General features: G+C 44.4%; 1 pseudogene; it reads right to left on the reverse strand.

Annotated features, from left to right (window-relative positions):
- Positions 1–14,811: 14,811 nt before the first annotated feature.
- Positions 14,812–15,342, reverse strand: LOC112625052 (annotated as a pseudogene).
- Between the last annotated feature and the right edge of the window lie 216 nt (positions 15,343–15,558).

A 15,558-nucleotide genomic window follows, 5' to 3' on the forward strand; every position in this document is an offset into this window, starting at 1 on the left:
AATTTTTTGTACTTTTAACAGAGACAGGGTTTCACTGTGTTAGCCAAGATGGTCTCGATCTCCCGACCTCATGATCCGCCCTCCTCGACCTCCCAAAGTGCTGGGATTACAGGCATGAGCCACCCCGCTCGGCCTATGATTTTAATGTTTTATTTTAATGTCACACTATGCCAGACTGGACAGTATTGTATTCCAACCTATATATGGGTTATAGAATAGCATAGTGGTTCACATCAGGAATTCTGGAACCAAACTCCTAGCTCCCAAATCCCACTTCCACCACTCAATAGCTGTGTTACCTTTGGCAAGATGTAGTACTTGCTTCTCTGTGGCTCAGTTGCTTTGTCTGTAAAATAAGTTAACGAGAGTCTCTACTTCGGAAGAGTGTTATGAGGATTAAATGAGTTACTATTTGTAAAGTTCATAGAAAGCTCATTCAAATCCTGGCATGTAATTGGCGCTACAGAAGCATTAGCTATTATTAGTACAGGGACATCTAAGGTTATGAGATTTTTCCGCCTTGGTTCAACCAAGATGGTGAAGACAACTGTCAGAAGAATTATCTTCAGCAGAGCAGATCTTAAGTTTAGAGAAAGTTTGAGCTGGGCAAGGTGGCTCATGCCTGTAATACCAGCACTTTGAGAGGCTGAGGCGGGCAGATCACTTGAGGCCAGGAGTTCGAGACCAACCTGGCCAATATAGTAAAGCCCTGTCTTTACTAAAAATACAAAAATTAGCTGGCTGTGGTGGCCCATGCGTGTAACCCCAGCTACTTGGGAGGAGGCTGAGGCATTAGCATCACTTGAACCCAGGAGGCAGAGGTTGCAGTGAACTGAGATTGCTCCACTGCACTCCAGCCTGGGTGGCAGAGTGAGACTCTGTCTCAAAAAAAAAAAAAAAAAAAGTGATATCTGGTCATCATTGTCATATTCTATGAGTTACAGATAAGTCACCATGTCCAGCCCACATTCACGGGGAGCAAATCACACAGGGGTGAGTGCTTGGAGGCAGGACTCATTGGGGACCACCCAGGCTGGAGTGTAGTGGCATGATCTCAGCTCACTGCAACCTCTGCCTCCTGGGTTCAAGCAATTCTCCTGCCTCTGAGTAGCTGGGACTACAGGCACATGCCGCCATGCCCTGCTAATTTTTGTGTTTTAGTAGAGACGGGTTTTCACCATGTTGCCCACGCTGGTCTCGAACTCCTGAGCTCAGGCAATCCACCTGCCTGGGCCTCCCAAAATGCTAGGACTATAGACGTGAGCTACTGTGCCTGGCCTCACTTTCTTGATTTGGTTACAAAAGGTTGTGACTTCGCTCTTGCTAGCAAACTGTCTTCCAGTCTCTTGCTAGCGGTTTTGTTTTTTTGTTTTTGTTTTTGTTTTTTTTTTTGACAGTGTCTTGCTCTGTTGCCCAGGCTGGAGTGCACTGGTGCCATCATGGCTCATTGCAGCCTCATCCTTCTGGGCTCAAGTGGTCCTCCCACCTCAGCCTCCCAAGTAGCTGGGACCACTTGCACATGTGCCATCATGCCCAGCTAAAATTTTTAAATTTTGTAGAGATGAGGGCTCACTATGTTATCCAGGTTGTTCTTGAATTCCTTGGCTCAAGTGATCCTCCTGTCTCGGCCCTGCAAAGTGCTGACATTACAGGTGGGAGCTGCCGCGCCTGCCCTCTTGCTAGCTTTGATGAAGCAAGCTGCCGTGCTGGAGAAGCCCCTATGGTTAGGAACTGAGGCCAGCCTGCGGCCAACAGCTTACAAGGAATTGAGGCCCTCGGTTCAGTAGCCCCTGAGGAACCGCTGAGTGAGTTGCAAATGGATCCTGATTCCGATGAAAATTTGATGGCAGCCTTGTGAGACATCCTGAAACAGAGATCCCAGCTAAGGGATCCTGTCCAGATTCCTGACCCCAGAAACTGTGCAATAATAAATATGTGTTGTTTTAAACCATTATGTTTAGAAGTAATTTTTTATATAACTAATATAACCATGTACCAAAGTAGGAACTTGGGAGCTGGATTAAGGGCAGAGGTTCAGCTCCAGGACATCTGGGTGGAAGTAGGGGAGGGCTTGTGGGTGAGAGCCCCTATAGAAAGAGCATCCCGGCCAGGTGCGGTTGCTCATGTCTGTAATCCCAGCACTTTGGGAGGCTGGGCAGGTGGATCATGAGGTCAGGAGTTTGAGACCAGCCAGACCAACATGGTGAAACCCCATCTCTACTAAAAATACAAAAATTAGCCGGGCGTGGTGGTACGCGCCTGTAATCCCAGCTACTCAGGAGGCTGAGGCAGGAGAATCGCTTGAACCTGGGAGGTGGAGGTTGCAGTGAGCCGAGATCGTGCCATTGCACTCCAGCCTGGTGACAGAGTGAGACTCAAAAAAAAAAAAAAAAAAAAAAAGAGAAAGAGCATCCCCTGGTCCCACCCCAGTTCCTAATGAGGAGGAGAGCAACTCAGGCTGCGCCCTTCAAGATGGCTGGCAGCTGAGGCTGTTTTAGTGCTTCCTATTTCAACTGCACATCAGTCTGGGAACATTTTGTTCTCATCTTGGGTCCTTGGCCTCCCTCCAGCACTGGAGTATGTACCTTCTGGAAATGCCTGCTTATCTTTATGACACTAGTCTCTTCGTTTGTTTATTCATTCATGCAGCAACTATGAGCTAGACACTTTTCTATATAAAGTGGGTCCACCATGATAAGAAATCACCCTCACACAACACAGTTAAGAGCTTCTTCTGGCTTAAGAGTTCCTTTTTTTTTTTTTTTTTAGATAGCGTTTCACTCTTTTTGCCCAGGCAGGTGTGCAATGGCCTGATCTTGGCTCATTGTAACCTCTGCCTCCTGGGTTCAAGTGATTCTCCTGTCTCCGTCTCCTGAGTAGCTGGGATTACAGGCATCCGCCCCACGCCAGGCTAATTTTGCTGTTTTAGTAGAGACAGGGTTTTGCCAGGTTGTACAGGCTGGTCTTGAACTCCTGACCTCAGGTGACCCACCTGCCTCAGCCTCTCAAAGTGCTGGGACTATATGTGTAGGCCACCACGCCCAGCCGAGTTCCCATCTTTGAAATTGCTCTTCTACCTCCTTCACTGGGGTGTCATTTCATCACACACCCCTTAAAGGCTGGGGTTCTCCATGGCATTGTTCTCATCTCTAATTTCTTCTCACCCACACAGTTGTCCCCGGTTGTTCCAGAATTCATGATTTCTTAATCACTTCTAATGATCTGAAATCTACATCTCTAGCTCGAAACTCTTTCCGAGTGTCACACCGTAGGGCTACTTACATATTCCGCAGACACTTAGATCTGGGAAGAGCATTGGACAATAAGTAAGTAAGTAAGTATTGAACAGTAAGTAAGATCTGTTCCTGTGCTGAAAACCAAATGTGCCAGATTAATTAAGAAATTGAATATCTGCACACTGTCCTATATAGGCATTTTAAGGAATTTTCAGGGGGCTAATTTTAACTTTTTATGATTTATACCATATGGGATGACTTCACTAAATTAGAAGCTCAAATGACCAAAATTAAACTCATTTCCTCCATCTTTTCCTTCTCTTGTCCTGCCCAAACCTTCCTTTTTTCCAATCTTTCGTCTCCTAAATAACAGTACCATCATCCACCCAGACAATATATGGAGTCATCCAAATTCTTCCCCCCAGCTTTCCCTGACCTCCTCCAATCTCATTAAGTCCTGTAGAATTTACCTCCTAAATACCCATTTCCTTTTCTCCATTCTCACTGTCCTGGGCTCATTTTAAGCTTGCATCTTCTTTTGCCAGGTCTAATGTAATAACCTTCAAACTGATCTTCCTGTCTCTAGGCTCACTCCCTGTGCTTTGTCCTTCACACTGGTGCCGGTGCAGTGTTTCTCACTGCTGAACTGTAACATTCTGGCTCAAACCCTGTAGTGCTGCCTCCCACTGTCCACCCAGTAAAGTCCATATTCATTCACTTGGTGTTTGCAACGCTTCGTGATCTGACCCTAGCTACTTCTCAGCCTCATCTCTGGCTACTTCTGCACACAAACTCTATGCTCTGCCTACGGGATTTGGAGTCTTCCTGCCATACTGTGGCTTGCTCCCTTTTGCTTGTAAGGCCCTTGCTCGACCTTGTCTACCAGGTGGACTCCAAAGTAATCCTTCAAGACTCAGCTCACACATTTCCTGAACATTCTCAGATAGAATTGATGTGCCCTACTGTTCTATGCATTACCTTTATTATAGCACTTTTTACACCTTCTTTGCATCCAACTCTTCCAAATTAGTGTTCTCTACTTGTCTGTCAGCTCCTTGAAGGCAGAAGCCCTGAGTTTTTATCTTAAATTTCAATGATTGGCCCTTCACTAGGCATCCAGCGAAAGTTTGCTAAATGAGCACTGTTCACAATAGCAAAGACATGGAATCAACTCAAATGCCCATCAGTGACAGTGGATGAAGAAAATGTGGTACATATATACCATGGAATACTATGCAGCCATAAAAAGGAATGAAATAATGTCCTTTGCAGGGACATGGATGGAGCTGGAAGCCATTATCCTCAGCAAACTAACACAAGAGCAGAAAACCAAACACCACACGTTCTCACTTATAAATGGGAGCTGAACAATGAGAACACATGGACACAGGGAGGGGAACAACACACATTGGGGTCTGTCGGCAGCAGGGGGAGGGTGGTGAGCTATTTAGCATCAGGATAAATAGCTAATGCATGTGGGGCTTACTACGTAGGTGATGGGTTGATAGGTGCAGCAAACCACCATGGCAAACATTTACCTATGTAACAAACCTGCACACCCTGCACATGTACCCCAGAACTCAAAATAATAAGACAAAATCAAATTTAAAAAAGAAAGTTTGCTGGATGAATAAGTGAATGGGCAAATAAATAATGCAGGGCTGAGTCTGCAGGTAGAGAGACAAATGGGCCCTGACATGGGCAGCTCTAGAAGGAGACCAGGAGAAGTGAAGCTATTTCTCTCCGTTCTCAGAGCCTGCAGCCCAGACTTATGCCTATCTCTTTGTACACGCACACCTGCCACAAAACCTTCTAGTTTAGTGAAGTCATCTCCTGTGGTATAAATCACATAAAGTCAAGATTAGCCCCCTGAAAAGTCCTTAAAATGCCTCCACAGGACAGTATGCAGGTATTCAATTTATCAGTTAATCTGGCACATCTGGTTTTCTCTTCAGCACAGGAACAGATCTATTTCTTCAGCTGAGAAACACATGAAGTAGCTGGCTTGCATTCAGTGGTCCTATGAAAGAAAAATACCTATCACAGTCATCACAGTGAGATAATCCTCACTGTGAGAAATAGGAAGAAGCAGACTGGGTGAGAGACCAGTGGACTCTCATCTAATATATCTCACTCCCACTCAGGGCTGTATGCACTTGGTAACACCCCATTTCCCTCTTCCATCCCAATCACCCAAATCCCAAGCCCACTCCTTGACTTCAAAGTCCCCAAGGCTGGCTCGTCCTCCAATCCAACCGCATGCCCTGCTCCTCCCCAGGGTCACCCACTGCCAAGTTAGGTCAGCTTTCTTCCTGCTCTAGTCCCAACTCTTTCCCACTTCTCTTTGCCTAAGCTCTTCTTCCCTTTTCCTCTCCCTCTATTCAAATACCACCAACAGGTCAAACCCTAGCATGTTTCAACCTTTCCAATGGTTCAATTCTCTCCATGTCTACGTTGATCTCTCTTATTTTTCAATTCTTTTTACCTTTAGGGTCAGAATCAAACATTTAAGTTAAACATTTAACTCTTTGTGAAGAATTTTCCATCCCAGAGAGTTTTGTAGTTCACTAACAAATATCTGTATCTCTTTGTAGAAGGGTAATTGACAAATCAAGACAAATCAGTAATTAGAAGGAAAATACCATATAGGCAGACTATGTAACTATGTAGCAACTGAATTGCTTGTACATTTTTTTTTTTTTTTTGAGACATGGTGTCACTTCGGTGGTTGCTCAGGCTGAAGGGCAAGTGGGGTGCTGTATGCTCATTGCAGCCTTGACTTTCCGAGCTCATATGATCCTCCCACCTCAGCCTCCCAACTAGCTGGGACTACAGGTGCACACCACCACACCCAGATAATTTTTGTATTTTTAGTAGAGACAGGGTTTCAGCATGTTGCACAGGCTGGTCTTGAACTCCTGGGCTCAAGTGATTTGCCCATCTCAGCCTCCCAAAGTCCTAGGATTGCAGGCATGAGCCATCGCACCTCTCTCATACACTTGTGATGAGAGAGAAAACTATTTGGCAGTACCTACTAAAGCTAAATATTCATATATCAGCAATACCTATTAAAGCTAAATATTCATATGTCAACTGGATATGGGGGCTCACACCTGTAATCCCAGCACTTTGGGAGGCTGAGGTGGGCAGATCACTTGAGGCTAGGAGTTCCAGAACAGCCTGGCCAACAGGGTTGAAACCCCGTCTCTACTAAAAATTACCCAGGCGTGGTGGTGCATGTCTGTAGTCCCACCTACTCAGGAGGCTGAGGCAGGAGAATCGCTTGAACCCAGGAGGTGGAGGTTGCAGAGAGCCAAGATCACGCCACTGCACTCCAGCTTGGGTGACACAGTGAGACTCCATCTCAAAAAAATAATAATAATTAATAATTAAATATTTATATATCCTATGATCTAGCAGTTTTAGCCACAGATATACACCCAAGAGAAGTGAGTGTTTATATCCACCAACAGACATGCACAAACATGTCCATATAGCTTCTGTCAAAAAGTAAAAACTTGGAAACAATTCAAATGTCCATCAGTAGTAGGTTAGATAATATTCTATACAATGAAAAATTTCACATCAATGGAAACGAACAAACTGTCACTACACAGGTAACATGGATGAGTCTCACAGATACAATGAGTGAAAGAAACCAAACACAAAAGAACATGTACTGCATGATTCAATTTATATGAAGTTCAAGAACACGCAAAATGAATAATTATGGTGTTAGAGGTCAGAATAATGGTTATGTTTGGGAATTTATGACTGGGAGGGGACACAAGGGAGCTGAGTGTGCTAAAAAAAACTATAGCCTCCCAAAGTACTGGGATTACAGGCATGAACCACCACACTCGACCTGAAAATTTAAAAATATTGATTGGGTAGTGATTACCCAAGTGTACATGTAAAAAGTTATCAAGCCGTATACTTAAGATTTGACCTGTACACATCACTGCCTCTAAGTCATACCTTGCTTCCATTATCCACAACGTATTTCTTTATTTGTTCAATCCTAGAATAATTAAGTCATTTTTTTTTTTTTTTTTTTTGAGACAGAGTCTTGCTCTGTCGCCCAGGCTAGAGTGCAGTGGTGCAATCTCGGCTCACTTCAAGCTCCGCCTCCCGGGTTCACGCCATTCTCCTGCCTCAGCCTCCCGAGTAGCTGGGACTACAGGCGCCCGCCACTGCACCCGGCTAATTTTTTCTGTTTTTAGTAGAGACGGGGTTTCACCATGGTCTCGATCTCCTGACCTTGTGATCCGCCCGCCTCGACCTCCCAAAGTGCTGGGATTACAGGCGTGAGCCACCGCGCCCGGCCTAATTAAGTCATCTTTAAAAGGAGGTAATAATAACTGCCTCTTGGATGTTGTTGAGAGGATAAAAGAAATAATGTGCATGAAAACGCATAACATGAAAGGACTTGACACGCTGGGATGAACGATCATTCCGCAGACATCCAGAGACGCACCCAAGTTCCACCAAAGCCTTTCCTTGGCTGCTTTTCTTTCTATCCACTTCTCATTCCCCCACGATATGGTTTGGCTCTGTGTCCCCACCCAAATCTCATATTGAATTGTAATCCTCAATGTTGAGGGAGGGACCTCGTGGGAGGTGATTGGTTTATGGGGACAGTTTCCCCTTGCTGTTCTTGTAATAGTGAGTGAGTTCTTATAAGATCTGGTTCTTTGAAAGTGTGTGGCACTTCCCCCTTTGGTTGCTGTCTCCTGCTCTACCATGGTAAGATGTACATCCTTCCCCTTCGCCTTCTGCCATGATTGTAAGTTTTCTGAGCCATCCCAGCCATGTTTCCTGTACAGCCTGTGGAGCTGTGAGTCAGTTTCTTCATAAATCACTCAGTCTAGGGTAGTTCTTTATAGCAGTATGAGAACAGACAAATGCACCCCATAAAGGCCCCAGTCCTCCAGCATGCTGATCTCAGCTAGGTGCAAGACTTGCTAAGTGCAAGTCTTGTGGACTGGGTTCACATTTACTAGTTTGCAGACCAGGAGCTTGGGAGTAGAGGTCTTAACCAAGTTACTGCTGGCTCAGGGCTACCCACAGTGCTCAGCTCAAATCAAGCTTCTAGATAAGTAGGGTCTAAGGCCAGCCTTAGCAAAGTGAGGAGAGCCGGCAGATTCCAGGGAAGAGGGACAGTTTACTGGATCCTTTAACCTACCAAGAGAACTCTAACTCCAGACTACTAATTGCTGGCTGGAAAAAAAAAAAAAGTCTTTTCTGGCAATCTATATTGTGATAGCTCCAAGGGGGAATCTTCTCATTATCTATAAGTTGTCCAATAAGGAGGAGAGAACAAGAACTATGGTTCCACATGTGCCATCAGGTGAACTGTACCCCTGACCAGTTGTATCTGACATTTATAGGCCTCATCACCAACTCTGTCCACCAGAGTTATGTCAAGTGGGCAGGGAAGTCTTCTGCTCCTTCAGGATGTATGCTGGTTTCAGGAGCTGCGATAAAAATATAAAGTGAAAGTTAATGAAAACAGAACGTAAGGAATGAGTATTTGTATATAACAAAATGTGTTGAGGTTTGCCCTATCAATTTCAATAGAAAACTTATCCCAGGAGATTAAGATGTCTTTCCTCAGTTTGTGGATTCTCTCTTGCCTACTCTTGTGCTTGGTCCATTTATAGAGTGCAAAGGTATAGGGGAAATGTCTATTCCTCTCCCACTCCTGGATGTTTTGAGGCATGACTTTTGATTTAGTGAAAGTAAATTGATGCCAGGATATGCCACAGTACAAATAAATCCCAACATACAAGTCGCTTAGCACGACCAAGTTTTATTCTTTACTCACACAGGTCTGATATGAATTGATGTACTCTCCAGGGCAGAGTCCTCCATGCAGACTGAAGAATTACATGACCACAACCTAGCTGCAAGAGAGGCAGGACAATGTAGGAGCACTGTAACAAACACATCACATCTCCTTGGCCACCTCTGATCTCAGCCATGGCTACAGTGGACAGTTGCCTTATCTGAGCTCAGATGCTGCTCCCACTGACAGTATCCTCTCTGCGCAAGGTAGCCTGTTCTTCAGCTTTCTGCCCCAGGCTCTTCTCCAGCACCCTGGAGCACACAAGTCTGTCTAAGTCTGTTTTGTGCTGCTATTACAGAATGCTGCAGATTGGCAAGCAATGGAAGTTTTGGGGGGCTCATGGTTCTGGAGACTGGGAAGTCCAAGATCAAAATACCACATCTGGTAAGGGCCTTCTTACTGCATTGTAACATGGCAGAAGGTATCACATGGTGGCAGAAGGCATGCAAGAGAGAGAGAAAAGAAGTCTGAGCTCACCCTTTATAGGGACACCACTACTGAGATAATAAACCCACTCCCTCGATGATGGACCTAATCACCTCTTAAAAGTACCATCTCTCAACAATGTTGCATTGGGTGTAAAGTTTCCAGCACATGAACTTTGGAGGACATATTCAAATCATAGCACAACCCCACTAAGTGCAGGGAAGTTAATGTCTCTCTCAGCAATTTGTAACCCCTAGGGATGAAAGCTAGGGGGTGAATTCTTTCATTTAGGTGAATAGCTCTAGGAGGCATTCTGTACCTTTCTCACCTTCTAACACATCCTCCCTCTCAACATCACACTCTCGGCTCCCTCACTCCTGCTGCAGGTGATCCCTCCTCAGTGAGCCACCTGCGACAAGTACCTCTATCAGACTCTGCAACTGGGGTAACTCAAACTAAGGCAAGAGCTCGTGGAAAGTCTAGTGAGCACCAACTGTTCTCAGACAGCAGACTGCAGGGTTTTACCTGTCAACTTAAAGGAAGGAAAAGTTTAGAGATGGGAGAACCTGTTGTAGAATTACAAGTTAAGGCCTCAGGGGTTCTGCTCAGTCCTTACTTCTCTATTTTCCCAAGCAAAAGAGAGGACAGAAGATCGGAGAGGAAGATTTGTTTCCTGAGCCCTGCTTCTGAGGCCTGAAGTGCCCCAACATTATAACAAATAGCTATAACAATGGTTATGGGATTATTAGCTAGCAACCATGGACAAAACCCAACATACACATACATACACACACACACACAAATATATATATATATATATATATAAAATATAAAATCATAATATCACACCTAATAAGTGGGCAAACATTTTTAAAAGATGATATTAACACTGGAAGGACTTGAAGAAATTAGCATTCTCAGTTAGTCAGTGGCTTTATAAATTGTAACTTTGCTCTTTGGAAAGGTAATTTGGCAATATGTTTCAAGAGATCATTAAAATATTCATATTATCTTGATCAGAAAGTCTCCCCAACCCCCACCTTTGTATGACTGTGTCTCTTGTATAACTTAGCACTTACTGTGTCAAATTGAGATATTGATGATCAAGTAGACGTGATTAGGGTATAATCACCTTCCTGTTTGGACTGACCTCACCTCAAGGAGATGAAGGCCCCAATGTCAGTCATACAGAGAAGCCCATTCTCAGATAAGAAGCCGAAACTCAGAGAGACACTAAAAGGAACTTAAATCCTAGAGAAACATAAATTTAGGCATCACCTGGTATCCCACCTAGTGGATGTTCAGATAGCACCTGTCACAACAAGAAGTCCACCAACAATGTGGGAAGGGGCTCTGTGATGAGCCACAAACTGAAGGTTAGGGATTTTTTTTTCTTTTCTTTGAGATTAAGTCTCGCTCTGTCTCCCAGGCCAGGCATGGTCACGGCTTACTGCAGTCTTGATCTTCCAGGGAACCTCCCACCTCAGCTTCCTGAGTAGCTGGACAGGTGCATGCTACCATGACCAGCTAATGTTTTCATTTTTTGCAGTGACAAGGTCTCTATTTTGCCCAGATTGGTCTCGAACTCCTAAGTTCAAGTGATCCTCCTGCCTCAGTCTCCCAAAGTGCTGGGATTACAGGTATGAGCCACTAAGTCCAGTCTCTTGCTAGCTTTGATGAGGCAAACTGCCATGCTGGAGAGGTTCATATGGTTAGGAGCTAAGGCCAGCCAGTGGCCAGCAGCTTGCAAGGAATTGATGACTTCTTTTCTTTTTTCTTCTTTTCTTTCTTTCCTTCCTTCTTTCTTTCTTTTTTTGACAGGGTCTTGCTGTGTTGCCCAGGCTGGAGCGTAGTGGCACAATCCCAGCTCACTGCAGCCTCCACCTGCTGGGCTCAAGCAATCCTCCCACCTCAGCCTCCCAAGTAGCTAGGACTACAGGTGTGCATCACCATGCCAAGCTAATTTTTTCTTTTTTTTTTTTTTTGAGAGACGAGGGCTCACTATGTTGCCCAGGCTCATCTTGAACTCCTGAGCTCAGGCTATCTACCTCCCTTGGCCCCCCAAAATGCTGGGATTACAAGGCATGAGCCACTGTTCCTGGCTAGTTAAGGGATTTTATGTAGTCATTAAAGATTATGTTTAGCCCATGGGGGGAAAAAACCTTATATTCTAATTTTATATTGTGTATAAAAGTAATTTCAGATAGACTAAATATTTAAACTCCAAAAATGTAAAACCCTAAAAGAAAAGATAGCAAAATTCTTTTAAATCATATTTAAGTGAGAAGACTTTTTAAACTGAACTGCAAAACTAAGAACTCATAAAGGAAAGGATATATGACTGTAACCACATATAAATGTAATTTTTTAAAAAATGATGATTCATTTCAAAGGCATAAATAAGTTACAGAAAAAACTTACAAATTGGGATGAAATATCTTTAAAAACTAAATAAAAGGTTTATATCCATAGTGTGTGTGTGTATATATAGTATATATACACAGTATATGGTATGTGTGTGTATACATAGATAAATATATAAAATTATATATGTATACATAGATAAATATATACATATATACATATATAAATATATATAATTATATACACATATGTATACATATATGCATACATATATAAATATAGATATAATTATATATATGTATACACACACACACACACACAGAGTACTTAAAAATCAATGACAAAAGGCCAGGCCCAGTGGCTCACGCCTGTAATCCCAGCACTCTGGGAGGCCAAGGCAGGCGGATCATGAGTTTGAGACCATCTTGGCCAACATGGTGAAATCCTGTCTCTACTAAAAATACAAAAATTAGCCGGGTGTGGTGGTGAGCACCTGTAGTACCAGCTACTCAGGAGGCTGAGGCAGGAGAATCCCTTGGACCTGGGAGGCGAAGGTTGCAGTGAGCCGAGATTGCGCCACTGCATTCCAGCCTGGCAACAGAATGATAATCCGTCTCAAAAAACCAAAACAAAACAAAAATGACAAAAACAAAAATAACCCAACAAAAAAATTGTTACATGTGAATAAATAATTAGGAAAAGAAATGCAAAAAGATGATCAGTTTTGCCTGTAATTAAATAAATGAAATTAAAAGAAACAAAATATATTTTGTCCATTACACTGGCAAAAGTAAAAGTTTTTAATTGGATAATATCCAGGGTTGATGAAAGTTTGAAAATTTTGTGTTTTTTTTTTTCAGAGGGAAATCTAATAGCATCTATTAAAATTTTAAGTGTTTATGTCCTTTGCTCCATCATGTCCACTTCTACAGAAACACTTTTGTAAATTGATAGCAATATACACAATTTATATTCTTTACAGTACTGTTTCTACTAGTGAAAAAAATTAAAAATAAACCAATGTCCTTCAATATAGGAGTGGTTAAATAAACTACCTCCATATTTTCACAGGATCCTTGGGGTGTCACCTTGTCAGCTGGAAACCTCTGTGGTGCCCAAGTTTTGCTGAGGCCCACTGGGCTTGTTCCACTCACTGAGCCCAGAAGGCTGCTTTTGGCTTGTGCTACCAGCCTGGATCCCATGCCTGCCAAGGGCAAGCCAGGCGCAGAGCACCAAGGGGTGTGTGAGCAAGCATGGGGTCTGACCATGTCCATAGCTAGGCATGCCAGCTCTAGCAGGGCAGGCAGCTCCAGACATTGGCACAGGCACTGGCTCTGTGCTGGGCTGTGGCTGGACCAGGCATACCACAAGTAGTTTCCACTGCAGGCGCCGGAGAACATCGTGGTGCTCAGAAGCTTGGAGACACCTGGAACCACAAAACCCCAAAGAGGGTGACACAGCCCTGGCTCAGGGAGCCCCTCAGTCTGGGCTCCCTGAAAGGCTACACCTCTTCTCTTCTTTTCATTGCCTGCAACGTGGGTGAGTGGGGGTGTGTGTTTCAGCCCTGTTTGTGTTACAGCTCTTTCAGTTCTGCCATTTGGTAGGTCTTGAGTTCTTGTCCCACATCCAGGAAGAATGAGGTACATGGACAACTAGAGGATGAGCAAGGTGAAGGGGTGCTTTATTGAGTGACAGTACAGCTCTCAGGAGACCCGAAGTGGGTAGCTCTTTCCTGAAGGCAGGTCTCCCATTGTCTCTGCAGCCCTCAGGAGAGAGGAGACCCAGAGTGGTTAGCTCCTCTTTATAGGCAGGTTGTCCAGTTGTCTCTCTGAGGTCGACTGAGTCCTGGGGTTTCAAGGGCTTCAGAAGGGAGGAAGTACATGCTGATTGGTCCATGGGTGGCCATGGGTGGGCCCAGAAAAAACACCATAAGTTTTCACTTGGGTCTGTGGAACTGGCAGCCCAGCCCCCAGACTTCTGGCCATCCCTGCCTTGAAGCGGGGGTTTCACTGGGGATCCACCTTTTTCTGCGCAGGAGCCTGTCTGCCTCCCACTGCTGCTTATGGCACTCAGGCTGTTCATGCCAAGGGGTGCCTGCAGACCTGCACTGAGCCACCTTCAGCCCCCACCTTGGCCTCCCTCCCATGCTCTTCGATGCCCAAAGCCCAGAGGGGACTGAAGTGGCAGAGGGCTGGCGTGTTAGTACTGCCCTAAGCATACATGCACCAAGCTGGATCTGGACAGCACCTGGGCTTGGCCACAACTTTGCTCCAAAATTGGAGTGGGTCCCAGGAGCGGGGAGAGGCCAGGCAGTGGGAGCAGGCACTTCTGAGTCTGTGGGGGAAGGGCGGCTTCCCAGGCCCCCAAGAGCACAGGGATGTCCTGGTCCACAGCCGCAGCTGGGCGGCTGCAGTTGTGCCTGGGAGTGCGGGACTCCCACCCCACCAACTCAGAAGGGGGTGGGGCTCCTGCCTGTTTCCAGCTCCCACTACCTCTGCGGAGTGAACAGCCCCAGCCGCACCTCCCCAGCTGCAACCAGTGTCTTTGCAGCAGCTGCTCCAGATGGGCTGCTGCCATCATCAATAAGTGGAATGAAATTTCATGCAGTCACTGAAAAGAAAGGTTTAAATGTATAAACATTGCCATGAAAATAACAATAAAGAGGTGGTATGTATAATATCCTTTTGTTGTTGTTTGGTTTGTGGTTAAAAAAGAAAATAGAATAATAATGTGATAGTAAATGTATAAAAATAAAAGTGGGGAGGTGGGAGAAGAGGAGAAATACACACCAAACAGTTATAGTGAGGATCTTGAGTGGTGTGGATGAAATTATAGAGAATTTTCCCATTTCTATAGTATTCAAATTATTATTATTATTATTCCTTTTGACTGCATTTATTTTAATGCTGAATTTACTCCTGTGCCATAAGTTTTTGTTTATTCAGTTTCTTCTGGGATCTCTTTTTCTTCTGGGAAAACCTCCTCTTCAGGTTTAGGAACAATCTGCTCCTTTTCAGTAAGGATCTTCTCTGTGTGGCAGGGAGAGCTCGTGTATGGGTTAATCCGACCATGAACTCTGTAGGTCCAGCGGCGCATCTTAGGTGCCTTGTTCACTTGGATATGCTCAATGACTGGAGAATCTACATCTAAAAACATAAGTTCAGCATTACTCTCTGCATTTTTAAGCATGTGCACCAAAAATTCAGCACTCTTTTTGGGCCACCGACCTTGTGTCCAGCCCCACTGCTTGGCCTGGGCACACCTGCCAACTCCACCATTGTAACATCGGGATGGTACGCACTGTTTCTGTAAAGTGCCATCTTTCAGATACTTCATGGCTTTTCATATATGCATACCCTTGATGGCCTAGGTAGTTTCACGAGTGTTCTTAAAGTGAACACGAAGATTGGAACTTCTTGATTTGCATGATTTTTTGGGGTTCTCCAGGTCACATGAATAGCAAACCATTTTCACAGATTACCTCAGGCCACTTAGGGAAAGAGAGCATGTTCAAATTATTACAAACTGTAAAACTTTGTAATAATAAGAGCCAATATTTCATTGAGGGTTTGCTACCAAACACTATCCTCTGTTCTTTGCATGCATTACTGCCTTTAGTTATCTCAATTGTCCTTTGGAGGACGTTCTGTTATTTTCTGTGAGGAATATAAGGCATAGGTGAAG

The sequence above is a fragment of the Theropithecus gelada genome, chromosome 5 (genome assembly GCF_003255815.1).
Source record: "Theropithecus gelada isolate Dixy chromosome 5, Tgel_1.0, whole genome shotgun sequence".
Taxonomy (NCBI): Eukaryota; Metazoa; Chordata; class Mammalia; order Primates; family Cercopithecidae; genus Theropithecus; species Theropithecus gelada.